Source organism: Chlorocebus sabaeus, chromosome 20 (genome assembly GCF_047675955.1).
Source record: "Chlorocebus sabaeus isolate Y175 chromosome 20, mChlSab1.0.hap1, whole genome shotgun sequence".
In the NCBI taxonomy this organism is placed as follows: domain Eukaryota; kingdom Metazoa; phylum Chordata; class Mammalia; order Primates; family Cercopithecidae; genus Chlorocebus; species Chlorocebus sabaeus.
This window is the reverse complement of record NC_132923.1, coordinates 109,837,938-109,864,559: the sequence shown is the minus strand read 5'-3', so window position 1 is coordinate 109,864,559 and position 26,622 is coordinate 109,837,938. Positions and strand designations below refer to the sequence as shown.

The following is a 26,622-nucleotide window of genomic DNA, read 5'->3' as shown; positions in this document are numbered from 1 at the left end:
ACCCCGAGGGCACCCAGAGTGTGTGTGGCTGACTCCTCTCCAGGCTACTCAGCGTAAGACCGATTCTCTTTCATCCTCTTCCTTAAGACCCAGGACACGCGAGTGAGGACTGTGCCACTTCAGCAGTCCCCCAGAGCAGGAAGGAGTGGGCTGAGGCTCGGTTCTGGAGAGCCCTCGGGGCCCTAGCCTGAGAGGTCTCACAATTCGGGGGCTCAGAGTAAGTCTTAAGGAGCTCTTAAGGGGCTTTGCGGGGGCCTGCGGGCCAGTGGGCGAGCGTGTGAGCGGGTGTCCCAGAAGCAGTGTGAGGAGCGTTTTACCCGGTGGTGGGCTGGGAGGTGCGTCCGGGTAACTAATGGCAACCAGGCGGGGTGAGACCGCGCGGCAGGAACTCCTCGACGGCGAAAAACTACGACTCCCAGGGTGCCCCGGGGCTTAGCCCAGCTTTCCCGCCCGCCCACTGGCTGCCGGTCCCGCGAGCGGCGAAGCCCATTGGCCACAGCGGTGTGGGGCTCCCCCACTAGCAGGTTAGTGGGCGCCGCCGGCAGCAGACGTTGACCGGGCGCGGGGGGGTAAGTGGGGGGGCCTAGCTAGCCATTCTGGAAGCTGCCGGGCGCAGTCTGCGTAGCTTACCCGCCGGCTGCGAGGCGCGGGGCGGAGGCGGAGACTGCGTGGCGCAGGCGCGTTGCTGGGCTTCTCTTGGGTCCCCAGACAGCTGGAGGAGATAAACAGAGGAGGAGGAGGGAGGGGAGTGCGTGTGTGAGAGCGCGCGAGGGAGTGTGAGTGTGTGTGAGCGCGGGTGTGAGGCGGTGCGCAGGGGCGGGCGGAGGCGCTGTCCGGCCCCGGCCAGGCGCCGGGCGGGGAGCATGGGAAGGGGCTAGAGCTGCTCGAGCCCCCCAGCCCCCTCCCCGGGATCCTCGCCCCACCTCCCGGGAGAGGGGCCGCCCCCCCGGACGGATATGGGCTCCTGAAGTTGCGCCGCTGCCGGTCGGGGAAAGAGACCTGACAGGTACTGGTCGCCGCCGCCCCCTGCCCTCCGCGGGCGCCGAGGCTGGGACTGGCTCCCGCAGCCCCGGCGCACGGGCTGCCCTCTCTGGGCCGGCTCCAGCCCTACCGGCCTGGGGGCCTGAGCCCGGCCGTCTTGGGGCCCCGGGTGTCCCGAGAGGGGCCAGGCCTCGCCGGGGCGGAGGGCAGAGTGGTCCGGGGGCGGGGTGGGGGCTGAGGGTTTGGTCGGGACGCGGGGGGAGGCTGTGGGAGTCCAGGGGGCTCTGCGGAGGGAGAGGTGGAAGTCGTTCCATCACGGGACTTTTTTGCGGAGTTTTTGTTTGACATCTGATCTGGCGCCGGAGTCAGGAAGAAGGGGCAGGTGTAAGTGCCGGGAGGGCAACGCCGACCTGACCTGCTCTTAGTTTCTCGCTCGCTCTCTCTGTTTCTCTCTCTCTCTCTCTCTCTCTCTCTCTCTCTCTCTCTCTCTGTGTGTGTGTGTGTGTGTGTCCACCGCAGATGCCTTCAGTGGCCCATCCTGGCACCAGACTGAACTCTGCCAAGGTGCTTCCACCAGGCGACTGTAGCACCCCGTATACAAAGGGCCTCTGCTTGGGAATGGGCCATTCAGTACCCACTTCAAAGGGTAAATAGGAAGTGAGGAGATAGAAGAGAGACTGCGAACCAGCAGGATCCACTTCTTGCACTGAAAGCCGCAGTGGGACGCCCCCTTGCCAGCCTGGTTGACTTTGCTTGGTGCCTTGGGCTCTCTCTCCTCTGCGGGTGTACTTCCAGGGTTTCTAGAGGAGAGGTACAGGGGCCTTGAGTAATGTCTAACAGCCGAATTTGACTGTTTTCCCCAAAGTTGTTTTCTTCTGTGACTTTCTTTAACCTCCTGAAGTACTGGTAGAGTAACGTTATGGTTTTTCTCTCAAGTTGGTGATTTTAGGAGCCTGGTGGGGTGGCTGAAGCTTCCCCATTCATTCCAAGGATGGGGTAGATGATCTGGGTAAAGTGGCAGTGAAGCCTTCCCTTTCTAACAAAGCCTGAAACCGTTTTGAGAAGAAAACTTTTTGAGGGCAGCTTCTGATTCAAAGACATTATGAAATCTCCACCTAGGACACCGGTATGCCCAGTAGTCCCTACTAAGCTTTTCTGTGTCTTTTACAGTCGTTAAGTGGCCAGCTTCTGCTCACTGTACTGAAGGAACTACTTAATGCTATTTCTGTCTTGAGTTCTGGCTTATTCTTCCTTGTGATTCTTGTATCTTTAGCGGGATTGAATTGAATTTTTGCTGTTGAGTGTAATAGCCAGATCCTCTTTAACAGACCAGGGAGTAACCGTGGAGCTCCTTTGGGCCGAGTCTGAGACTTACTGAGATTTCTTCATTGTAGGTTGTTGTATTTCACTGGCAGGTAGGAAATGACCTTTTCTGTCATAGTTTGTGATCATGCTGCTTAAAGTCTGGAGTCCTGCTCTCCTTTTCTTTTTTGACCTCTGTGGGAGCACTTCTGTTCGAGTCTTATCTCAATTTGAAGGAACAGTGCTTTTGGATCAACTCTGCAGAATAATTGAGCAGTAGTCCATATTTCTGCCTGGGACACCTTCTCTGAGGGTCATGAGGGAAAGAGAGAACACGTGTAAAGATTATGATGACGAAGCTAATGATTATTTACCAGTTTCATACAATTGGCAGTTTTTTTTAGCTGGAAGGAGTTCAGTATTGACTCATTGGGCATCTTATGTAGGGTGTTTTTGCACACCTAGACTTCAGGATTTGGAAAGACAACTGAAAATCATGAAGCCCACTGCCAAACATTTGTGGATCTTGAGGGGCCAACTGCTAAGGAAGATCTAGACTATGACTTGTTCTTTAATTATTTTTATTTTTTCTCTCCTTTTTAAAATTTTATTTGTTTATTTTTTGAGATGGAATCTTGCTCTGTCGCCCAGGCTGAAGTGCAGTGGCACGATCTCGCTCACTGCAACCTCCACCTCCTGGGTTCAAGCAGTTCTCTGCCTCAGCCTCCCGAGTAGCTGGGATTGCAGGTGTCTGCCACCATGCCCGGCTAATTTTTGTATTTTTAGTAGAGACGGGGTTTCACCATCTTGGCCAGGCTGGTCTTGAACTCCTGACCTCGTGATCCACCCACCTTGGCCTCCCAGAGTGCTGGGATTACAGGTGTGAGCCACCGCGCCTGGCCTCTCCTTATATTTTTATTTTTTGAGATGGAGTCTCACTCTGTTGCCCAGGCTGGTCTCGAACTCCTAAGCTCAAGGGATTCTTGCGCCTCTGCCTCCCTGGTAGCTGGGACTACAGACACGGCCACCATGACCACTCTCTTCTCTCATTTTAAATTAAGGAATGTTGCTGACATGTGCAGTTCTGAGTCTCAGAGAGGAAGTCAAACAGAACATGTAATCTGGTAATACTTGTGTTTTCTTTGGGTCACTGGTTTAGTTATCTATTTTGTTTCCTTTCTTCTTTCTGCCTCACCTTTCCAGATGCTCCACTGCATCTTTAGGCTGCCATTGCAGATTGCTGGGCTCACAAAACTCTTAGGTTGTACTTTCTTAGCTATCATCTCTTCAAAAGTCAAAGTTCTGGCAATTGCTATTAGAAACCAGTTCCTGGCTGGGCGCAGTGGCTCATGCCTGTAATCCCAGCACTTGGGAGGCTGAGGTGGGTGGATCACGAGGTCAGGAGATCAAGACCATCCTTGTTAACACAGTGAAACCCCATCTCTACTAAAAATACAAAAAAATTAGCTGGCCGTGGTGGCACGCGCCTGTAGTCCCAGCTACTCAGGAGCTAACGCTGGAGAATCGCTTGAACCCAGGAGGTAGAGGTCGCGGTGAGCTGTGATCATGCCATTGCACTCCAGCCTGGGCAACAAGAGTGAAACTCCGTCTCAAAAAAAAAAAAAAAAGAAAAAAAGAAAGAAACCGGTTCCTTGGTGTGGTTAATTTACTCTGAGAGGTATTTACCAGTTGGGATATGTCCTAAAAAGTGACTGACATTTTATTCAGGGCCTGGTATATCTTGGGCTCAGTGCTAGCTAGTATTTTTACTTTATCCAGTGTAACCTTCATGACTGTCCTGTGAAGTGAGAATCATTTTCCCTATTATACCTATGAAGAAACAGATTCAGAGAGATTAAGTAATTTGCTTAAGGTCACATAGCAAGTAAGAGGAAGGATTGGAATTCAAACCCAGGTCTGTCTGCTCTGTGATACTGAATTGCCTCTGGGACTGTGACACATGAGGAAGAACTGAAAAGACCAAGGCTAAGAGCCTGGGGGAACATGATACTTCATTCAAATACCTGAAGAATTGTCATGGGGAAAAGAAACTGGATGTTCTCTGTGATTCTAGAAGGCATCTCAGGATTAAATGACATAATTTCCAAGAGGGTAGACTTTGGTTTAATAGGAGATAATGTAGCTTTCTAAAAACAAAATGGGCTGCCTTGTGAAGGAGTGAGTTACCCATCATTGCAGATATTCAAGCAGAGAGTTTGCCACATTTTATTTATTTATTTATTTTTTGAGACAGCGTCTCACTTCGTCATCCAGGCTGGAGTGCAGTGGCATGATCTTGGCTCACTGCAACCTCTGCCTCCTAGGTTCAAGCGATTCTCATGCCTCAGCCTCCCGAGTAGCTGGAATTACAGGCATGTACCACCACATCCAGCAAATTTTTGTGTTTTTGTAGAGGGTTTCACCATGTTACCCAGACTGGTCTTGAACTCCTGACCTTAGGTGATCCGCCCGCCGTAGCCTCCCGAAGTGCTGGGATTACAGGCGTGAGCCACTGCGCCCAGCCCCGGCTAATTTTTTTGTATTTTTAGTAGAGACAGGGTTTTGCCATGTTGCCCAGGCTGGTCTCAAACTCCTGAGTTCCACCTGCCTCGGCCTCCCAAAGTGCTGGAATTACAGGCATGAGCCACTGCTCCTGGCTTTTTTTTTTTTTTTTTTGAGACAGGGTCTTCTTACTCTGTTGCCCAGGTGGGACTGTTACAGTAGTGCAGTCTTAGCTCACTACAACCTCTGCCTCCTGGGCTCAAGTGATCCCCCTGCCTCAGCCTCACGGGTAGATGGGAATACAGGTGTGTGCCATCACGCCTGGCTAATTTTTTAATTTTTTTGTAGAGATGGGGTTTCACTATGTTGTTTAGGCTGGTTTCAAACTCCTGGGCTCAAGAAATCCGCCCACCTAGACCTCCCAAAGTGCTGGGATTACAGGTATGAGCCACCATGCCAAGCCATGTTAAGTTTTACAGATCAAACAGACAGGGAGGCTGGGCATGGTGGCTCAAACCTATAATCCCAGGACCTTGGGAGACTGAGGTAGGCAGACTGCTTGAGCAGTCTCAAGCAGTCAGGTGTGGTGGCATGTGCTTGTATTCCCATCTACCTGGGAATCTGAGGTGGGGGGATCACTTGAGTGCAGGAGGCAGAGGTTGCAGTGAGCCAAGACTGTGCTACTGAACTCCAGCATGGGAAACAGAGACCCTGTCTCACACACACACACACACACACACAAAAGCCAGGTGCGTGGTGGCTCATGCCTGTAATCCTAGCACTTTGGGAAGCCGAGGTGGGCAGAGCTCAGGACTTGGAGACCAGCCTGGGCAACATGGCAAAACCTGTCTCTACTGAAAATACAAAAAATTAGCCAGTCGTGGTGGCACAAACCTGTAATCCCAGCTACTTGGGAGGCTGAGTCGTGAGAATTGCTTGAACCTGGGAGGCGGAGGTTGCAGTGAGCCAAGATCACGTGCACTCCAGCCTGGGGGACAGAGTGAGACTCTGTCTCAAAAAAAAAAAAAAAAAAAAAAAAAAAACCAAAAAACTAACATGTATTGAATATTTAGTATATACCAGGCACTTGCTAGATACTTTTTCTTTTCTTTTCTTTTTTTTTTTTTTTGAGACGGAGTCTCGCTCTGTCGCCCAGGCTGGAGTGCAGTGGCGCAATCTCGGCTCACTGCAAGCTCTGCCTCCCGGGTTCACGCCATTCTCCTGCCTCAGCCTCCCGAGTAGCTGGGACTACAGGCGCCCGCCACTGCGCCCGGCTAATTTTTTCTATTTTTAGTAGAGACGGGGTTTCACCATGATCTCGATCTCCTGACCTTGTGATCCGCCCGCCTCGGCCTCCCAAAGTGCTGGGATTACAGGCGTGAGCCACCGCGCCCGGCCTCTTTTTTTTTTTTTTAAGACAGAGTTTCGCTCTTGTTGCCTAGGCTGTAGTGCACGCAATCGCGGCTCACTGCAACCTCCGCCTCCCAGGTTCAAGCGATTCTCCTGCCTCATCCTTCTGAGTAGCTGAGATTATAGGCACACGCCACCATGCCCAGATAATTTTTGTATTTTTTTTAGTAGAGATGGGGTTTCACCATGTTGGCCAAGCTGGTCTCGAACTCCTGACCTCAGGTGATCCACTCGCCTTGGCCCCCCAAAGTGCTGGAGTTACAGGCGTGAGCCACCAGGCCCAGCCCTACTTTTTCTGCAGTGTATCTTGTAACCTTCAGAACTCCCCTGGAAGAAAGGTATTACCATTATCCCCTCTTTACAAATGAGAAATTGAGGCTAGAGAGTTAAGGAATATGCTGGAGGTTACACAGCTAGTAGTGTAGGGCTGATATTTGAACCCATGTCTCTTCCTTAGCTGTGTGATCTAGGGTCAATCATGTATCCTCTCAGAGCTATAGTTTCACCTATAAAATGAGGCTTGTTGTAGTACCTACTTTGTAGTGGGTTTGTGAGAACTAAATGATGAAATATATCCTTTTTACTAGACCTCACGGATTGCCCTCAAGAGCCAGGTCTTGGATGTAAAGGGGTACCACTTAGTCGGCTTCTTCTGGGTAAATTCAGGTCTACATGTAACCCTGAGAGTTCTGGGGCCCATGTGCTATTAAGTAATAGCTGCTGACTCCTTGAAGGCCTTTTTAGCATTGATGACTAATACCTTAAAAACTTTTAAGCCTGGACTGGGCACGGTGGCTCACACCTGTAATCCAGAACTTTGGGAGGCTGAAGTGGGTCGATCCTAAGGTCAGGAGTTTGAGACCAGTCTGGCCAAGATGGTGAAACCCGGTCTCTACTAAAAGTACAAAAATTAGCCTGGCGTGGTGGCAGGTGCCTGTAATCCCAGCTACTTGGGAGGCTGCGGCAGGAGATCGCATGAACTCAGAAGGTGGAGGTTGCAGTGAGCTGAGATCGCAAGACTGTGTTACAGCCTGGGCGACAGAGTGAGACTCCATCTCAAAAAAACAAAACAAAACAAACTTTAAGCCTGAATAAGGGGAGGATGCAGTCAAAAGGCCAGAGTGTATAGGAGGCAGTGTCATAGGCCCTGTGCAAAGAAAATTCTCAGCTACTACTGCAGAACCAGATTTGAGGGTCACCGTTGGCATTTTTGTGTTTATTATCTTCTTTTAGGATACAAGGTCACAACTGCTGGAGCTGTGACAGAGCTCGGTGCCAAGAATAATGACCCTTAATCCTCCCTGTAGCCATCTGGGGAGGTATTAACCCCATTTTCTTGGGGGTGGGGTGGGGAACAGGATCAGACCTTGCCCAGGGAGCTCTCCAGAGGCTGTTGAGGTCAGCGTTTGGATCAGGACTTTTGTACAATTTTGTCCTTTTTCATGACCCCCAAATTCTATAAAACTGCTTATCCCTGAACCTCTTAGGGAGCCTTCCTGAGAATGGGAGCTAGGCCTTCCTGGTCAGGGAGCTTCATCAGTTGAGGCTCGAGTGTTTGGGTGCTGATGGCCTACCTGGTTCCCTTTTCAGTCACATCTGGATGTAACACAACTGTCACTGAGTTAGAAGGGAACCATTTCTAAATTGAATGGTTTAATTTTCCTTGACCTTGCAGCTAGTAGTAGAGTTAGAGGATGAAACTCCAGAGCCTTCTCTACAAGAGATATTTTGAATTGAGGTAGGAGTTGTCAGGATGAAAGTTAAAGCAAAATCCAAGACTGCAGATACTCTTAAATAGTGAGAGAGTATAGCATTATCAAATATGCTTCCTTTTCTCTGTTTCCTTCCACTATCTTAAGGTAATTGTGGGGCCTAAGAGCAGACAGGAAAATTAGCTATGATCACTGGAAAACAAAGTTCTGAAAACATCCAGAAAAAATTTTCACACAGCTCAAACAAGTGGCTGGGTGTGATGCTTCACACTGTTTTTTTGTTTGTTTGTTTGAGCATCTCGCTCTATCACCCAAGGTGGAGTGCAGTGGTACAATCTCGGCTCACTGCAGCCTCAGCCTCCTGGGTTCAAGTGATTCTCTTGCCTCAGCCTCCTGAGTAGCTAGGATTACAGGCGTGTGCCATCACACCTGGCTAATTTTTGCATTTTTAGTCGAGATGGCGTTTTACCATGTTGGCCAGGCTGCTCTCAAACTCCTGACCTCAAGTGATCCTCCTGCCTTGGCCTCCCAAAGTGTTGGGATTATGGGCATGAGCCACTGTGCCTGGCCAGATGGCTCACACTTGTACCCCAGCACTTTGGGAGGGCGAGATGGGAGGATTGTTTGAGGCCTGGACTTTGAGAATAGCCTGGGCAAAATGGTGAGACCCCCATCTCTACAAATAAAAATAAGCCAGGCATGGCGATTTGCGCCTGTAATCCTAGCTACTCAAGAAGCTGAGGCAGGAGGATCCCTTAAGCCTAGGAGTTCAAAGTTGCAGTAAACTGTGATAGTGCTACATTCCATTCCAGCCTGGGGAACAGAGCTAGATGCTGTCTCTCTCTCTCTCTCTCTCTCTTTTTTTTTTTTTTTTTAAGAGATGGAGATGGAGTTTTGCTCTTGTTGCCCAGATTGGAATGCAATGGTGCAATCTCGGCTCACTGCAACCTCTGCCTCCCGGGTTCAAGTAATTCTCCTGCCTCAGCCTCCCAAGTAGCTGGGATTACAGGCGTGCACCTCCATGCCCGGCTAATTTCTTGTATTTAGTAGAGACAGTGTTTCACCATGTTGGTCAGACTGGCCTCGAACTTCTGACCTCAGGTGATTTACCCACCTCGGCCTCCCAAAGTGCTGGGATTACAGGCATGAACCACCGCACCCAGGTGACCCTGTCTCTTAAAAGCTCAAACAGCAATACAGAGCCTGCTGGGTGGGGGAGGAGACATCAAGGTGAGTTTTAATCTAAAACTTCCCAGAAAGTGAAGCATTGCTTAGAAGCATCTCTCTTCTACAGAGAAAACTTCAATTAGTCCTACATGGGATTATTTAAGCCAGGAGCCTCAAAGATGGCTAAGAAGTTTCCTAAAGATGCTTTGGTGATGAGTCTATTCTACCAGCCAGACCTTTCCCAGAAACTGTCCTTGTGCCAACTTAGTCCATGACCCTGAAATGGCACTCTTTAAATTTGTGTTTGAGATCAGCAGAGTCAAGGCAGCTTAACCCTAAGGAGTGGTAAGAGACATAGTTTCAGCAGCTTCCTGAAATTGTGTGGATACTGATATTACAGGTGTGAGTCACTGCTCCCTGGCCAGTGATTTTTTATTTTTATTTTTGAGACAATGTCTCACTCTGTTGCCCAGGCTGAAGTGCAGTGGCATGATCTCGACCTTGGCTCACTGCAACCTCCACCTCCCAAGTTCAAGTGATTCTCCTGCCTCAGCCTCCCAAGCAGTTGGGATTACAGGCGACTGCCACCGTGCCTGGCTAATTTTTGTATTTTTAGTAGAGACAGGGTTTCACCATGTTGGCCAGGCTGGTCTGGAACTCCTAACCTCAACGATATGCTCGCCTTGGCCTCCCAAAGTGCTGGATTACAGGTGTGAGCCACCACGCCCGGCCAAGTAATTATTTTTTAGTGGCCATTGGCCTGGCCCCTGGAGTCAGACTGTATAGATTGACTCTCTGTCTAAGAACTGTGTAACTTTGGCAACTTTACTTTTCTGTGTCTCAGATCCTGCATCTGTGAGATGAGGATAACAATAGCACCTGTCTCATAGGATTTTTATGAGGAGTCGATGAGATGACACTTGTAAAATGTTAGAATATTCAATAAATATTATTTAATAGGATCAGTGTCAGGCATTTTACATGCAAGTGCTTCTGTTCCTCCTCACTCTGCAGAGGTAGGTATTATCAGATTAGGAAACTGAGGTTTAGAAATGTCAAATCAGGATCTGGCACGGTGACTCACATCTGTAATCCCAACACTTTGGGAGGCTGAGATGGACAGATCACTTGAGCCCAGGAGTTCGAGACCAGCCTGGGCAGCATGGTGAAACTCCATCTCTACAAAAACAAATGCAAAAATTAGCCAGATGTGGTGGCGCATGCCTGTGGTCCCAGCTACTTGGGAGAGGAGGATCTCTTGGGCCCAGGAGGCGGAGGTTGCAGTGAGCTGAGATCATGCTACCGCACTCCAGGCTGGGTGACAGAGCCAGACCCTGTCTCAAAACAAATAAATTTTTTTTTAAAAAAAATTAAAAAGATGAAGAGACATAGGAAATGTAGAAAAGAAAAAAAAAATTTTTTTAAAGAAATGTCAAGTCAGACAGAAAATAGGTGGCAGAGCTGGGATTTGAACCTAAGATCTGTTAGGTCCACAGCTACACTCTTCATTTTATTGTGCTCTTTGTTTTGTTTTGTTTTGTTTTTGAGACAGCGCCTCACTTTGTCACACAGGCTGGAGTGCAGAGGCACAATCATAGCTCAGTATAATCTCAAACTCCTGGGCTTAAGCAGTCCTCCCTCCTCCCTCCTGCCTCAGCCTTCCTAGTAGCTAGGACTACAGGAGTGTGCCACCATGCCTGGCTAATTTTTTTTTTTTTTAATTTTTTGTAGACACAGGGTCTTACTCTGTTGCCCAGACTGCTCTCGACCTCCTGGCCTTCAAGTGATCCTCCTGCCTTGGCCTCCCAAAGCACTGAGATTGCAGGCATGAGCTACCACACCTGGCCTTATGCTATTTCCAATGACCTTTATGCATTGAAAGTGAAGTTCAGTCCTCACTTCGTTGCATCTTTCATCTTTTTTGTAGGATTGCTCCAATAGAACCACTATAAATAGAGTGAAAGGAAACTTGCATACATCTTTGCGTAATTCAGAATGTTGAAAGGGGGTCAGTTGTCACCCTGGTTGGGGGCACGTCCCTGCTATGGGAGGTAGCATGTCCAGAGAAAAGAGAATACAGATGTTTTAGGTTCCATCTCTGGTTTGCTGCTAACCAGTAGTGTCTACTTAAAATCGCAGGCTAGTGTCATTGGAAGAGGTTTTGTAGCTTATTTCAGAGTCCACCTCTCTTTTTACAAATGGCAGAATAGACTGAGAGAGCAAAATGCCTCACTCGGTCATACAGCCAGATAAAGGCAGAGGCTGGCCTGGAGCACAAGACCCTAGATCTCCCAATCCAGTGCTTCTTCCTCAGTACCATATAGTGTTCTGCTTCAGTTCTCCCTTATTCAATGGAGATTATTATTGTACATGAATATTCATAGCAGCATTATTCATAGCAGCGTTATATTAGCTTTCTACCTTCCTCAAAGGATTGTTGCAAAGTTCAAATTAAAAGTTTGAACAAAAGTACTTTGATAGCTATAAAACATTGTATGTATGCAAGGTAGTCATGCCATTATTCATTCAGCAAATATTTATTGATGCCTACTAAGCTTACATCACTCCTGGAAGACCGGGGGGATCAATGGATGAATCGGATGAAGAGCAGGCCCTCAGCATGCTTTTAATCTTCTTAGAAAGAGAAGCCACATAAATAACCATAGCTCAAGGTAGGAAACAGATGAAGGAAAGGCTAAGAATGAAATTTTCTTTTCATAGCCTGTGATTTTGAGGTAGAGAAAAGCGGTTTTTGTTTTATTTTGTTTTTTGTTTTGCTTTTTTGATGGAGTCTTGCCCTGTCACCCAGGGTGGAGTGCAATGGCGCGATCTCAGCTCACTGCAACCTCCACCTCCTGGGTTCAGAAGATTCTCCTGTCTCAGCTTCGTGCATAACTGGGATTACAGGCGCCTGCCGCCATGCCCAGCTAATTTTTGTATTTTTAGTAGAGACAAGCTTTCACCATGTTGGCCAGGCTGGTCTCGAACTCCTGACCTCGTGATCCACCCACGTTGGCCTCCCAAAGTGCTGAGATTACAGGCGTGAGCCACTGTGCCCGGCCAAGAAAGGGTTTTAAGGTATTTCTTTATTGACATATAATTCACGTACCATAAAATCGAATTTTTTTTTTTTTTTTTTTTTTTAGACAGAGTCTCACTCTGTCGCCCAGGCTGGGGTGCAATGGCACGATCTCGGCTCACTGCAAGTTCTGCCTTCCAGGTTCACACTATTCTCCTGCCTCAGCCTCCCGAGTAGCTGGGACTACAGGCTCCCGCCACCATGCCCGGCTAATTTTTTGTATTTTTAGTAGAGACGGGGTTTCACCATGTTATCCAGGATGGTCTTGATCTCCTGATCTCGTGATCTGCCCACCTCGGCCTCCCAAAGTGCTGGGATTACAGGCGTGAGCCCCCACGCCCGGCCAAAATCGACTCTTAGAAATTATACAATACATTGGTTTTAATATAGTCACAAAGTTGTGCAACTTGTCACCACTATCTGATTCCAAAACATTTTTATCCCTGAGCTATCACATTCCTCCCCTGAGCTAACACTCCCATCTCTTTTTGTCTCTGTAAGTTTTCCTATTCTTGACATTTCACTTAAATAGAATCATACAATGTGTGTGGTCTTTTGTGACTGGCTTCTTTCACTTAGCAGAATGTTTTGAAGTTTCTTCCATGTTGTATGAATTAGTACCTCATTCCTTTTTATGGCTGCATAATATTCCATTACAGTGGATATTAACCACATTGTATTTATTTATTCATCAATTGATGGCCGTTTGGATTGTTGGGTTGTTTCTAATTTGGGCTATTATGAATAATGCTGCTCTGAGTATTCATGTACAACTTTTTGTATGGACATGTGTTTTCTTTCTTTTTTTTTTTTTTTAGATGGAGTCTTGCTCTGTCACCCAGGCTGGAGTGCAATGGCATATCTTGGCTTACTGCAACCTCCGCCTCCCAGATTTAAGCAATTCTGCCTCAGCCTCCCAAGTAGCTGGGATTACAGGTGCCTGCCACCACGCCTGGCTAATTTTTGTATTTTTAGTAGAGACAGGGTTTCACCATGTTGGCCAGGCTGGTCTTGAACTCCTGACCTCAGGTGATCTGCCCACCTCAGTCTCCCAAAGTGCTGGGAATACAGGCGTGAGCCTCCGTGCCTGGTCTTTTTTTTTTTTTTTTTAAAACAGGGTCTCACTCTGTCGCCCAGTCTGGAGTTCAGTGCCACAAACATAGCTCACTGCAGCCTAAAACTCCTGGGCCTAAGTAATCCTCCTGCCTTGGCCTCCCAAAGTGCTAGGATTACAGACATGAGCCACCGCACCCAGCCTGTTTCTGCATTATTATTTTATTTATTTATTTATTTTGAGACTGTCTCCCTCTGTTGCCCAGGCTGGAATGCAGTGGCATGATCTCTGCTCACTGCAACCCCTGCCTCCTGGGTTTAAGCGATTCTTCTGCCCCAGCCTCTTGAGTAGCTGGGATTACAGGCGCCTGCCACCATGCCCGGCTAATTTTTGTATTTTTAGTATAGACGAGGTTTCAACATGTTGGCCAGGTTGGTCTTGAACTCCTGACCTCAAGTGATCCACCTGCCTGGGCCTCCCAAAATGCTGGGATTACAGGTGTGAGCCACCGCGCCCGGCCTTGTGCAGTTTTTTTATATAGGTAAACTCATTTCATGGTGGTTTGTTGTGCAGATTATTTTGTTATCCAGATACTAAGCCTAGTACCCAATAGCTATTTTTTCTAATCCTCTCCCTCTTCCCACCCTCCAGCCTCAAGTAGGTTCCAGTGTCTGTTGTTCCCTTCTTTGTGTCCATGAGGTCTCATCATTTAGCTTCCACTTATAAGTGAGAACATGCTGTATTTGTTTTTCTGTTTCTGCTTTAGTTTGCTGAGGATAATGGTATCCACCTCCATCCATGTTCCTGCAAAGGACATGATCTCATTCTTTCTTATGGCTGCATGGTCATTCCATGGTGTACATGTATCACATTTTCTTTCTTTTTTTTTTTTTTTTTGTTGTTGTTGTGAGATGGAGTTTTGCTCTTTTTGCCCAGGCTGGAGTACAATGGCGCAGTCTCAGCTCACTGCAACCTCTGCCTCCCGGGTTCAAGTGATTCTCCTGCTTCAGCCTCCCAAGTAGCTGGAATTATAGGCGCCTGCCACCATGCCTGCCTAATTTTGTATTTTTAGTAGAGATGGGGTTTCTCTACATTGGCCAGGCTGGTCTTGAACTCCTGACCTCAGGTGATCCACCCGCCTTGGCCTCCCAAAGTGCTGGGATTATAGGCGTGAGCCACCGTGCCTGGCCTGTGCCACATCTTCTTTATCCCATCTGCCGTTGATGAGCATTTAGGTTGATTCCATATCTTGGCTATTGTGAATAGTGCCACAATGAACATACTGCACAGTGCATGTGTCTTTATGGTGAAACGATTTATATTCCTTTGGGTATATACCCAGTAATAGGATTGCTGGGGCAAATGGTAGTTCTGTTTTTAGCTCTTTGAGGAATCCTCACATTGCTTTCCACAATGGTTGAACTAATTTACACTCCCACTAACAGTGTAAAAGTGTTGCCTTTTCTCTGCAACCTTGCCAGGTTATTTTTTGACTTTTCTATAATAGCCATCCTGACTAGTATGAGATGGTATCTCATTGTGGTTTTGACTTGCATTTCTCTAATGATCAGTGATACTGAGCTTTTTTTCATATGCTTGTTGGCTGCATGTATGTCTTCTTTTGAAAAGTGTCTGTTCATGTCCTTTGCCCACTTAACGGGATTGCTTTATTCTTATAAATTTAAGTTCCTTATAGATGCTGGATATTAGACCTTTGTCAGATGCTTAGTTTGCAAATATTTTCTCCCATTCTCTAGGTTATTTGTTAATGATACACTTTAAAATGATTAATTTCATCTTATGTGAATTTCACTTAAAAAAAAATTTTTTTTTTTTTGATTCAGAGTCTTGCCCTGTCACCCAGGCTAGAGTGCGGTGGTGTGATCTTGGGTCACTATAGCCGAAACCTCCTGGGCTCAAGCGTTCCTCCCACCTCAGCCTCCCAAGTAGCTCGGACTGTAGGTGCGCCACCAAACCCAGCTAATTTTTTAACTTTTTGTAGAGACAGGGTTTCACCATGTTTCCCAGCTGGTCCCAAACTCCTGGGCTCAAGCGATCTTCCCACGTTGGTCTCCCAAAGTGCTGGGATTACAGACTTGAGCCACTGCACCGAGCCTTAAATTTTTTAAAAAGAAACCATATCCTGGCCGGGCTCAGTGGCTCACACCTGTAATTCCACCACTTTTGGGAGGCTGAGGCAGGCAGATCATTGAGGCCAGTAGCTCAAGACGAGCTTAGCCAACATGGCGAAATGCGAAATACGAAATACGAAAATTACGAAAATTAGCCGAGTGTGGTGGCGCATGCCTGTAATCTCAGGTACTCCGGAGGCTGAGGCATGAGAATCCCTTGAACCTGAGAGGCAAAGGCTGTAGGGAGCCAAGATGACACCACTGCACTCCAGCCTGGGCAACAGAGTGAGACTCTCTCTCTCAAAAAAAAAAAAAAAAACAAAAAAAACCATATCCTTTAGCTGTCACTTCTCTATCCCACAATTCCCTTCAGCCCTAAGCAACCATTAATCTACTTCCTATTTCTATTCTATTTTATTCTACTTTATATAAATGGAATTATGCAGTATATAGGCTTGTTTCACTTGGCATAATGTTTTCAGAGTTCATCTATGTTGTAGCATGTATCAGTACTTCTTCTTATGGCCAAATAACATTCCATTGTATGGATATGCCACATTTTATTTATGTTTATCAATTGATGGATGTTTCCACCTTTTGGCTATTATGAATAATGCTGCTGTAAGCTTTTTTTTTTCTTTTTCTTTTTCTTTTTTTTTTTGAGACGGAGTCTGGCTCTGTCGCCCAGGCTGGAGCGCAGTGGCCGGATCTCGGCTCACTGCAAGCTCCGCCTCCCGGGTTTACGCCATTCTCCTGCCTCAGCCTCCCGAGTAATTGGGACTACAGGCGCCCGCCACCTCGCCCGGCTAGTTTTTTGGGTTTTTCTTTAGTAGAGACGGGGTTCACCGTGTTAGCCAGGATGGTCTCGATCTCCTGACCTCGTGATCCGCCCGTCTTGGCCTCCCAAAGTGCTGGGATTACAGGTTTGAGCCACCGCGCCCGGCCAACTTTTTTTTTTTTTTTTTGAGACTGAATCTCTGTCTCACTAAGGCTGGAGTGGCATTATCATAACTCATTGTAACTTCAAACTCCTGGATTCAAGCAATCCTCCTGCCTCAGCCTCCTGAGTGGCTAGGGCTATGGATGCATGGCCACCACACCTGGCTAATTTTATTTTTTGTAGAGATGGGATTTTGCTATGTTGCCCAGCCTGGTGTTAAATTCTTGGCTTCACGTGATCCTCCTCTTTGGCCTCTCAAAGTGCTGGGATTACAGGTGTGAGCCAGTGCACCTGGCCTTGCTATAAATACATTCTCGCAGAGTGTGGCGTTTCTTCACTTTTAACAAAGTCACGATTTTCCTTCTGATTTTGCATTTCAAACCTAACAGGTGATAAAGACATCCTATACTCTGCCTCCTCTGTCCTACAATGAAATACCCCTTGTCAGCTTCATCTCTGGTAAGGAAATTAGGGGGGACATGTTATAATCCATGCTACTGAGCAAATATAACAGGGGTTACCAGGTTTTAGTAGAATTCAAATTTGGCTGACATTTGTTGAGCACCTACTACAATCCAGATACTGTTATGTACTTTCTTTCTTTTTTTTTTTTTTTTTTTTTGAGACAGAGTCTTGCTGTATCCCCTAGGCTGGAGTGCAGTGGTGCAATCTCGTCTCACTGCAACCTCCGCCTCCCAGGTTAAAGCGATTCTCCTGCCTCAGCCTCCCAAGTAGCTTTGTATGTTTAGTAGAAACGGGGTTTTGCCGTGTTGACCAGGCTGGTCTCAAATTCCTGACCTCAGGTGATCCACCCACCTCAGCATCCCAAAGTGTTGGGATTACAGGCGTGAGCCACCACACCCGGCCCTGTTATGTATTTTCATATATATTTTATCATGTATTCACAACAACCCATTAAAGTAGCTGTTAGCATTCCCATTTCACAAGTGAGGAAATTGAAACTCAGAAAATTTAAGTAACTTCCCTACATAGGTACTAATTGGCACACTGAGGGGGAAGCTGGAACTCAGGCCCAGGTGCCCAAGTATTATATGTTTTCTTTCTGCTACATTATCCAGAGCCAATCAAAAGACTATAGCACACATGAAAGGGGTGGTTCTTCATATTTGGATATTACTATTCAATTCTTGGTTCTAGATGAGTGATCTTCACAAATGTACTTTGTTTTAAGTCATTCAGGTATTATATTACTGATCACCTTGGCATTATGATTAGACTAATTCCTCCAAATTGAGCTGTTAATTGTCACCTTTTTTTTTTTTTTTTTGAGGCAGAGTCTCACTCTGTCACCCAGGCTGGAGTGCAGTGGTGTGATCTTGGCTCACTGCAACCTCTGCCTCCCAGGTTCAAGCGATTCTCCTGCCTCAGCCTCCCTAGTAGCTGGGATTACTGGTATGCACCACCACTCCTGGCTAATCTTTTTTTTTTTTTTTAAGTAGAGACAAGGTTTCATTATATTGGCCAGGCTGGTCTCGAACTCCTGACCACAGGTGATCTGCCCACCTCGACCTCCCAAAGTGCTGGGATTATAGGTGTGAGCAACTGCACCTAGCCAGATTTTTATTTTCTTGTTAGTATCCTTTAAAATCATAGAGATAGGCTTATTGAAGAAAGTTTTCCAGTAGCCTGAGTTAAAACTTTGTAGAAATGATGGGGTTACATGGTGATATGCTAGACATTTTAGAGCTCCAGGAATAGAATACCTTTTGGGAGGTATAACATCTGCATAGCAACACATATTTTCTTTGTAACATTATGTCTTGTGTTTTCCTCTGTACCTTAAGTATTTTTACATTTTTCATAATCCCAGCTCCCAGAAATCAGCTGCTTTCTTTCTCCTTAATTCATTGAGTATCTACTAGAGCTGGTCCACAATATCCTAACTTATAGTAGACCTTTGGGCCTGGGCACAGTGCCTCATGCCTGTCATTCCAGCACTTTGGGGAGCTGAGGCAGGAGGATATCTTGAAGCTAGCTAGGCAGTCGAGACCAACCTGGGCAACATAGCAAGACCCTGAATTTAGAAAAAAATAATAATTAGGTGGGAATGGTGGCACATGCCTGTAGTCCTAGCTACTTGGGAGTCTGAGGTGGGAAGAAGGATTGTGTGAGCCCAGGAGTTCAAGGTTATAGTATGCTATGATTGTACCACTGTATATCACTGTGGTGATAGAGTAAGACCCTGCCTCTGGGCCGGGCGCGGTGGCTCAAGCCTGTAATCCCAGCACTTTGGGAGGCCGAGACGGGCGGATCACGAGGTCAGGAGATCGAGACCATCCTGGCTAACATGGTGAAACCCTGTCTCTACTAAAAAATACAAAAAACTAGCCGGGCGAGGTGGCGGGCGCCTGTAGTCCCAGCTACTCGGGAGGCTGAGGCAGGAGAATGGCGAAAACCCAGGAGGCGGAGCTTGCAGTGAGCTGAGATCTGGCCACTGCACTCCAGCCTGGGCGACAGAGCGAGACTCCGTCTCAAAAAAAAAAAAAAAAAAAAAAAAGACCCTGCCTCTGTTAAAATCAAAACCTGCCAGGTGTGTCAGCCTGGCCACCGTGGTGAAACCTCGTCTCTACTAAAAATACAAAAATTAGCTGGGTTTGGTGGGAGGCATCTGTAATCCCAGCTACTTGGGAGGCTGAGGCAGGAGAATTGCTTAAACCTGGGAGGCAGAGGCTACAGTGAGCCAAGATCATGCCACTGCACTCCAGCCTGGGCAACAGAGCAAGACTCTGTTTCAAAAATAAAAAAATAAACCTGCCAGGTGTGGTGGCTCATGCCTGTCATCCTAGCACTTTGGGAGGCTGAGATGAGAGGGTTGCTTGAGCCCAGGAGTTGGAGACCAGCCTGGGCAGCATGGTGAGGTCATGTCTCTATAAAAAATTTTAAAAATTAGCTGGGCATGGTGGCACACACATGTGGTCCCAGCTACTCAGGAGAGTGAGATGGCAGGATTACTTGAACTGGGGAGGTCTAGGCTAGAGTGCAGTGATGCAGTGATTGCACCACTGCCCTCCAGCCTAGGCGACTGGGCGAGATCCTGTCTCAAATAAGAAAAGTAAAATTAAAAACCCTTTGTCCTCTACCTAGAGAAGGTTTTTGTTGAGCTTTCATATTCTGCAGACACATTATCCATTAATGTTATTAGAGCTTCAAGTATGCAAATCAGGGTATATTGTTAACTGTGCTCTTCTTAGAATGAAGAATACACATTAAAGGTTACTTGTGCCCAGGCGCATCTCAGCACTTTGGGAGGCCGAGGCAGGCAGATTACTTGAGGCCAGGCAATCGAGACTAGCCTGGGCAACATGGTGAAACCCTTTCTCTACAACAAATAACAAAAATTAGCCAGGCTCGGTGGTTCATGCCTGTAATCCCAGCTACTCGGGAGGCAGAGGCATGAGAATTGCTTGAACCCAGGAGGTGGAGGCTGCAGTGAGCTGAGATCGCACCACTACACTCCAGCCTGGGTGACAGAGTGAGACTCCGTCTCACAAAAAGAAAAAAAAAAAAAAAGTTACTCGTGGTCTGTTATGGTCCCTGTGGTCCCTTTTTTCCATTACAGGTTTTCAAGTTGTCTTTGTTATTCTACTATGATGTGTTTAGTTCATTTCCCTCACTGTCATTTTTGTGCTTCTAAGATATAGGAACAAATGAGTATAAAGAAGGTTTAACTTATTAATTCATGTTGTTCTTTCAGAATTTTTTTTTTTGAGACGGAGTCTTGCTCCGTCAGCCAGGCTGGAGTGCAGTGGCTCAATCTCGGCTCACTGCAAGCTCCGCCTCCCAGTTTCACGCCATTCTCCTGCCTCAGCCTCCCCAGTAGCTGGGACTAACAGGCGCCTGCTACCATGTTCGGCTAATTTTTTGTGTTTTTAGTAAAGACAGGGTTTCGCCATGTTAGCCAGGATGGTCTCAATCTCCTGACCTCGTGATCCGCCCGCCTTGGCCTCCCAAAAAGTGCTGGGATTGTAGGTGTGAGCCACCGCGCCCAGCCTGAGTTCTTTCTGAATTTAGTGTCCTACCTATTTCTTTTGGTCATTTGGTTACATTTCTCTTTTTTAGTCTCTTTATGGTACTCTGATTACAATGACCTTGTAGTCAATGAAGGACAACTGTATTGCCTGTCTTTGTTTTTTGTTTCATTTTGTTTTTTTTTGAGACCTAGTCTCACTCTGTCACCCAGTCTGGAGTGCAGTGGTGTGATCTCTGCTCACTGCAACCTCCACCTCCCGAGTTCAAGTAATTCTCCTGCCTCGGCCTCCTGAGTAGTTGGGACTACAGGCGCCCGACAGTACACCTGGCAAATTTTTGTATTTTTGGTAGAGACAGGGGTCCACCATGTTGGCCAGGCTGGTCTCGGACTCCTGACCTCAGGTGATCTACCTGCCTCGGCTTCCAAAAGTGCTGGGATTACAGGCGTGAGCCACCATGCCCGGCCTATGGTGTGTCTTTGAAGAGAAGTATCTGTGTTTGGCTTAGTCTCTGCTGTATTTCTTTTCTTTCTTTTTTTTTTTTTTTTTTTTTTGAGACAGAGTCTCATTCTGTCACCCAGGCTGGAGTGCAGTGGTGCGATCTCGGCTCATTGCAACCTCCGCCTCCTGGGTTCAAATGATTCCCCTGCCTCAGCCTCCCGAGCAATTGGCACTACAGGTGCTTGCCACCACATCTGGCTAATTTTTTGTATTTTTAGTAGAGACAGGGTTTCACTGTGTTGGCGAGGATGGTCTCAATCTCCTGATTCATGATCTGCCCACCTTGGCCTCCCAGAGTGCTGGGATTACAGGCGTGAGCCACGGCGCCCAGCCTCCTCTCTGTTGCATTTCTTTTCTTCTTCTTCTTCTTCTTCTTCTTTTTTTTTTTTTTTAAGAGACAAGGTCTTGCTGTGTTGTTTAGGCCGGTCTTGAAGTCCTGACCTCAAGAGATCTTCCCACCTCTGCCTCCCAAAATGCTGGGATTATAGGTGTGAGCCACCACTTTCAGTCATCTGCTATATTTTCAAAGTTTATCACAGTGCCTGGCATAATAGGCATTGAAAATTTTATTTTATGAATTCTTAAAGTCACTAATTTCAGCCTTTTTGCCTCTTAGCAGAACTGAACATTATGTAATTTGCATGCTGCACCAGATAGAAATCCCCTTGATGTAGTCTTTTCTAGTGTTTAATCATATGTGTAACTTTATTGTGTCAATTCCAAATCTCTCATTCATGTCATTTTATAGCTGAGCTCAAAGCCCTCCTTAAAATAATGCTTTTAAAATTTGATCCTGATTAAATCTTCTCATCCTCAGATAACTATTGATTTATTGATCTGATTATTTGTGTTTGAGAGACTTTTGGACTGAAGTATGAAACTTGTTATGCCCCTTGGTAGATTTAAGGGTATTTCCTTCCTGATGTGAACCTTTTAAATAATCTCTACTTAGAAGTGTTTCCAGTTTAAAAAAAAAAAAAAAGATTTTTAAAAATGAAGTGTTTCTAGTTATGTTTGTCTGCCTGTAAAAGTTTGTGGAAAGGCACTGAATCCCTATTTTTCTTGAGAGGAGAGAAGATAGGCACGCTCCAAGATGAGCTCTCTACCAGTATGCTATCATTTCTTCTCAGGATGGGAGCAGAAATATTCACCAGAATGCTAACCAGGCCAGGCGTGGTGGCTGACGCCTGTAATCCCAGCACTTGGGAACGTGGAGGCAGTTGGATCATTTGAGGTCAGGAGTTCAAGATCAGCCTGACCAACATGGCGAAACCCTATCTCTACAAAAAGTACATTAAAAATAGCCAAACGTGGTGATGCACGCCTGTAATCTCAGCTACTTGGGAGGCTGAGGCATGAGAACCACTTGAACCTGAGAGGCAGTGTTGCAGTGAGCTGAGATCGTGCCACTGCACTCCAGCATGGGTGACGGAGTGAGACTCTAAAAAAAAAAAAAGAAAGAAAAGAAAAAAAATGCTAACTAGGCATCAGTTGTATTTTGACTTTTTTTTTTTGAGATGGAGTTTTGCTCTGTCGTCCAGGGTGGAATGCAATGGTGCGATCTTGGCTCACTGCAACCTCTGCCTCCCGGGTTAAAATGATTCTCCTGCCCCAGCCTCCCCAGTAGCTGGGATCACAGGCGTGCACCACCACACCTGGTTAAATTTTTTTGTATTTTTAGTAGAGATGTGGTTTCACCATGTTGGCCAGGCTGATCTTGAACTCCCGACCTCAGGTGATCTGCCTACCTTGGTCTCCCAAAGTGCTGGGATTACAGGCGTGAGCCACCACGCCTAGCCAAATTTTGACATTTTGGTTTTTTTTTAAACCTGTCTATCAATTTGATCCCAACTTCCATTTTACTATTTACCTGAATTGTGGTTTCCTGCTTGTCTGGTTTCTCTTTTGCCCCCAACTCTTGTTCCTTTTGGTATTTCCAAGCCACACACCAGTCTTAGCTAAAAACCCCTTGTCTTTGATACTGAGCTCTCTTAGTATGTGTATTTCATCTCATTATTCCTCCTTGTCTGTCACAGCGCTTGGTGCTAGGTAAATACCCAGTTAACGTTTTAAGAAAATTAATGAATAAGTTATGGCAATTTAGTGGGCTCTTTTGGTGGATTCTCATAGCGATCGGTACGCTGGGAAATTACATACCATAGTTGTCAAGAGAATGGAATCACATGGTCCTGGGTTTGAGTTCGTGTTCCAGCTCCAGTTTTAGCTATGCAACATTGTGAAAATTGTTGCATGTCTTATGAATATGTTTCCTTATATGTAAAATTACGACAGTAAGAGCATCTACCCTACAAGCTTTTTTTGTTTTAAGACAATTCAAGTGCGGTAGTGAAAAGAGGGGAAAGAGTAGAACAAGGAGTTCAATCTGTAACTGTGAATAATCAATTGAGATAACTTGGTACTTTTGGACCAGCCCACAAAACCTTTTTTCCTGAGATGGAGTCTCGCTCTGTCGCCCAGGCTGGTGTGCAGTGGCGCGATCTCAGCTCACTGCAACCTCTGCCTCCCAGGTTCAAGTGATTCTCCTGCCTCAGCCTCCTGAGTAGCTGGGATTACAGGCATGCTCCACCACACACAGCTAATTTTTGTATTTTTAGTAGAGATGGGGTTTCACCATGTTGGCCGGGCTGGTCTCGAACTCCTGACCTCAGTTGATCCGCCCATCTCAGCCTCCCAAAGTGCTAGGATTACAGGTGTGAACCACCGCACCTGGCCAAAACTTTTTGAGCCACTCTTCTGTGGTCTTAGCACTCTCTCCCTGGAAGTGATTTTCCCCCAGTTCTTTGCTGCTTGTTGACATTCATGTTTCAGCCTAAATGTCATCTTAGAGAACCCCTCTATATCAGGCAGGATTTGTAGTTGTATGCAACGGAAACCAACTCTGGCTGATTACTGAAAAGATATTAAGGAAATTCACAAAACATCAGGGAAGGTCATAGAATCATGCTTGAAGAATGCTAGAACAAGAGAAACTGGGCAGCAGGCAGAACCCACAACCAAAAGCATTCATAGACTCAGCCTGATGAACACACTGTTGCCACCACTACTTACACAGCTAACACCACCTGCTGCACTGGACTTAATGGCCGCTGTGGCCACCCCTTGCCGCACTCCAGGTGGATTCTCTGTGATCCTCTGACTCTGAGATACTAGATTCCAGTTCAAGGTTTAGGGGTGATGTGTCTGGTTGCCATAGCCTGGGCCATGTATTCACACTGTAGCTGCAAGTGGCCTCAGAAAGAGAATCTCAGTCACCTTCTTTCTCACTTTATAGTGGTAAGGGGCTCTGCTTCCCACTAGACTCAGAAGGGGAATTCCAAAATATAAGAAGGGTTCAAATGCTGAGAAGCCAGAAAATTCGACAAATGTCCACTACAGTTTCTTTGACCTGAAGTCTAAAAGTAGCTCCCCAGTCATTGTCACTTCAGCTTGTGTTATTGTCATCATAGCACTTTCCACTGCTGGATATTTTCTTATTTTTATTTATTTCATTGTTTATTGTCTGTCCCCTCCTGCTAGAATGTCAGTACCATGAAAGCAAGGACATTGCCTGTTTTGCTCATTGATACATCCCTTCATTCTGTGCCAGGAACAGCACCTGGCATGTAGTAAAAGCTCCTTATGTTCATTTGTTGAATGAATGACTATAAAACCCTTAGCACAATGCCTGGCACATAGTAAGTGCTTAATACTTGATAACATATTTTTCTTAGCAAATAAAAACATTTATATTTTTAAAAGAAAAGCCTTTTGACTTACATTGTTTCATTTGACCTCCACAGCAGTCTTCCAAGGAAAAGGGTATTGGGGGTAAGGAATGAGCCTTTTTCGGGTGAAGCGTACATAACCCCGTGAGTGAGTGTTCCAATGCGTCCTATGCCTGTGAGTCACAGGTGTGAGTGCCTGCTTGGAAAGATTAAGAGACTTAAGGCCACACAACTGTTTTTACTTAATACCAGATATACTTACTTCCTTGGTCTTATTTCCAATGTAATCATCCTCACCTCATATTCTTGGTGACTGTGGGGGAAATTATTGTTGTTTGGCTTTGACCAGTATATCACAAAGCAGAACTATAGATGCCATTTCGGGCTAGTGTTTAGCTTACATTAATTTGTCCAAATTCACATTTTTAATTTGATGGCCAAAGACCCCTGCAAAAATCATCATGAAACTATAGTTGTCAACTGGTATTCTGGTGTTCTTGATGCTTACCCTTAAAAATGCCAGCGACTGCCATATCTCCCTGGTAATGACACTAAGATGGCAATGCTGAATGGCTTCATGTTGTAAGGGAAGGTTCTTGCCTGTTTTGTTTGTTTGTTTGTTTTTTCTTTTTGAGAGTCTTGCTCTGTCACCCAGGCTGGAGTGCAGTGGTACAGACTAGGCTCACTGCAACCTCCGCCTCCTGGGTACAAGTGATTCTCCTGCCTCAGCCTCCTGAGTAGCTGGGACTACAGGCATGTGCCACCACATAACTGGGACTACAGGCATGTGCCACCACACGCTGCTAATTTTTGTATTTTTAGTAGAGACGGGGTTTCACCATATTGGCCAGGCTGGTCTCAAACTCCTGACCTCATGATCCACCCATCTCAGCCTCCCAAAGTGCTGAGATTATAGGCATGAGCCACGTGCCTGGCAATTCTTGTCTTTTTAAGAGCTTATGATCCTGCCAGGCACGGTGGCTCATGCCTGTAATCCCAGCACTTTGGGAGGCCGAGGTGAGAGAGTTGCTTGAGCCCAGGAATTCGAGACATCCTGGGCATCATAACAAGACCCCATCTCAATTAAAAAAAAAAAAAATTGGCCGGGCACATTGGCTCACACCTGTAATCTCAGCACTTTCAGAGGCTGAGGAAGGCGGATCACCTGAGGTCGGGAGTTTGCGATCACGTGGTGAAACCCTGCCTCTGCTAAAAATACAAAAATTAGCCTGGCGTGGTGGCAGGTGCCTGTAGTCCCAGCTACTTGGGAAGCTGAGGCATGAGAATCACTTGAACCTGGGAGGCAGAGGTTGCAGTGAGCCAAGATCGCACCACTGCACTCCAGCCTGAGCAACAGAGCAAGACTCTGCCAAAAAAAAAAAAGAAAAGGAAGGAAAGAAAAAGGAAGGGAGGGAGGGAAGGAAGGAAGGAAAGAAAAAGGAAGGGAGGGAGGGAAGGAAGGAAGGAAAGAATGGAAGGAAATAAAGGAAAGAAAGAGCTTGTTATCCCAAAATTGATTATGGAGGCATTAGCCCCAAAGAACTCAGGCTGAATGAGAACATCTAATTTGGCAGCAAGTTTTTTTTTTTTTTTTATTGTCCTACTGCATGCCTAGCACTAAAGGAAAACAAGATCTGCAATAACATAATGTTTAGGTGTCGAGTTTTCTTTTGTGGTTAAATGACAGAGGAAAGGAAGGAGCCTGCTCACAGATCAGGTGAAAAATGTGATTTCAGGAGGGCGTACTAGGAATCTGCAGAAGGCCAACTGGTGAGAGATTGAGAAGTAGCCTTGTGAGGTCCTAATGACTGGCGGGGTTGGCAGAGAGAACTGGTGGACCCTGAGAGCCATCTTCCGAGTACAAAGGGCCATCATTGGGAAGAAAGACTAAACATCTGTGTGGCTTCAGAGGTGGAACCAGGACTAAAAAGTGAAAATGACAGGAGGCAGAACTTTCCTTGAAAGTCTAGTATTTTTAAATCTGATTACAAAATTAGTGTGCTTTTATAGAATAATTTTGAAAATATTAAAAAGTAGAAAAAGTCAGTCATATCATTACCCAAAGAGAACTATTGTTTTCTTTCTATTATTTTACTTATTTTTCATTTGTTTAGAGACAGGGTCTTGT

General features: G+C 46.3%; 1 protein-coding gene across 3 annotated transcripts in view; it reads left to right on the top strand.

Annotated features, from left to right (window-relative positions):
- Nucleotides 1–686: 686 nt before the first annotated feature.
- WDTC1 (WD and tetratricopeptide repeats 1) overlaps nt 687–26,622 on the top strand; it is a 78,290-nt gene continuing 52,354 nt past the window's right edge. For 2 of the 3 annotated variants that reach the window (XM_037984516.2, XM_007979848.3), the window contains exon 1: nt 687–1,006. The gene's annotated coding sequence lies outside the window, so the exon portion shown is untranslated. The remainder of the gene's footprint in view (nt 1,007–26,622) is intronic. The other variant, XM_007979849.3, reaches the window with a different exon arrangement.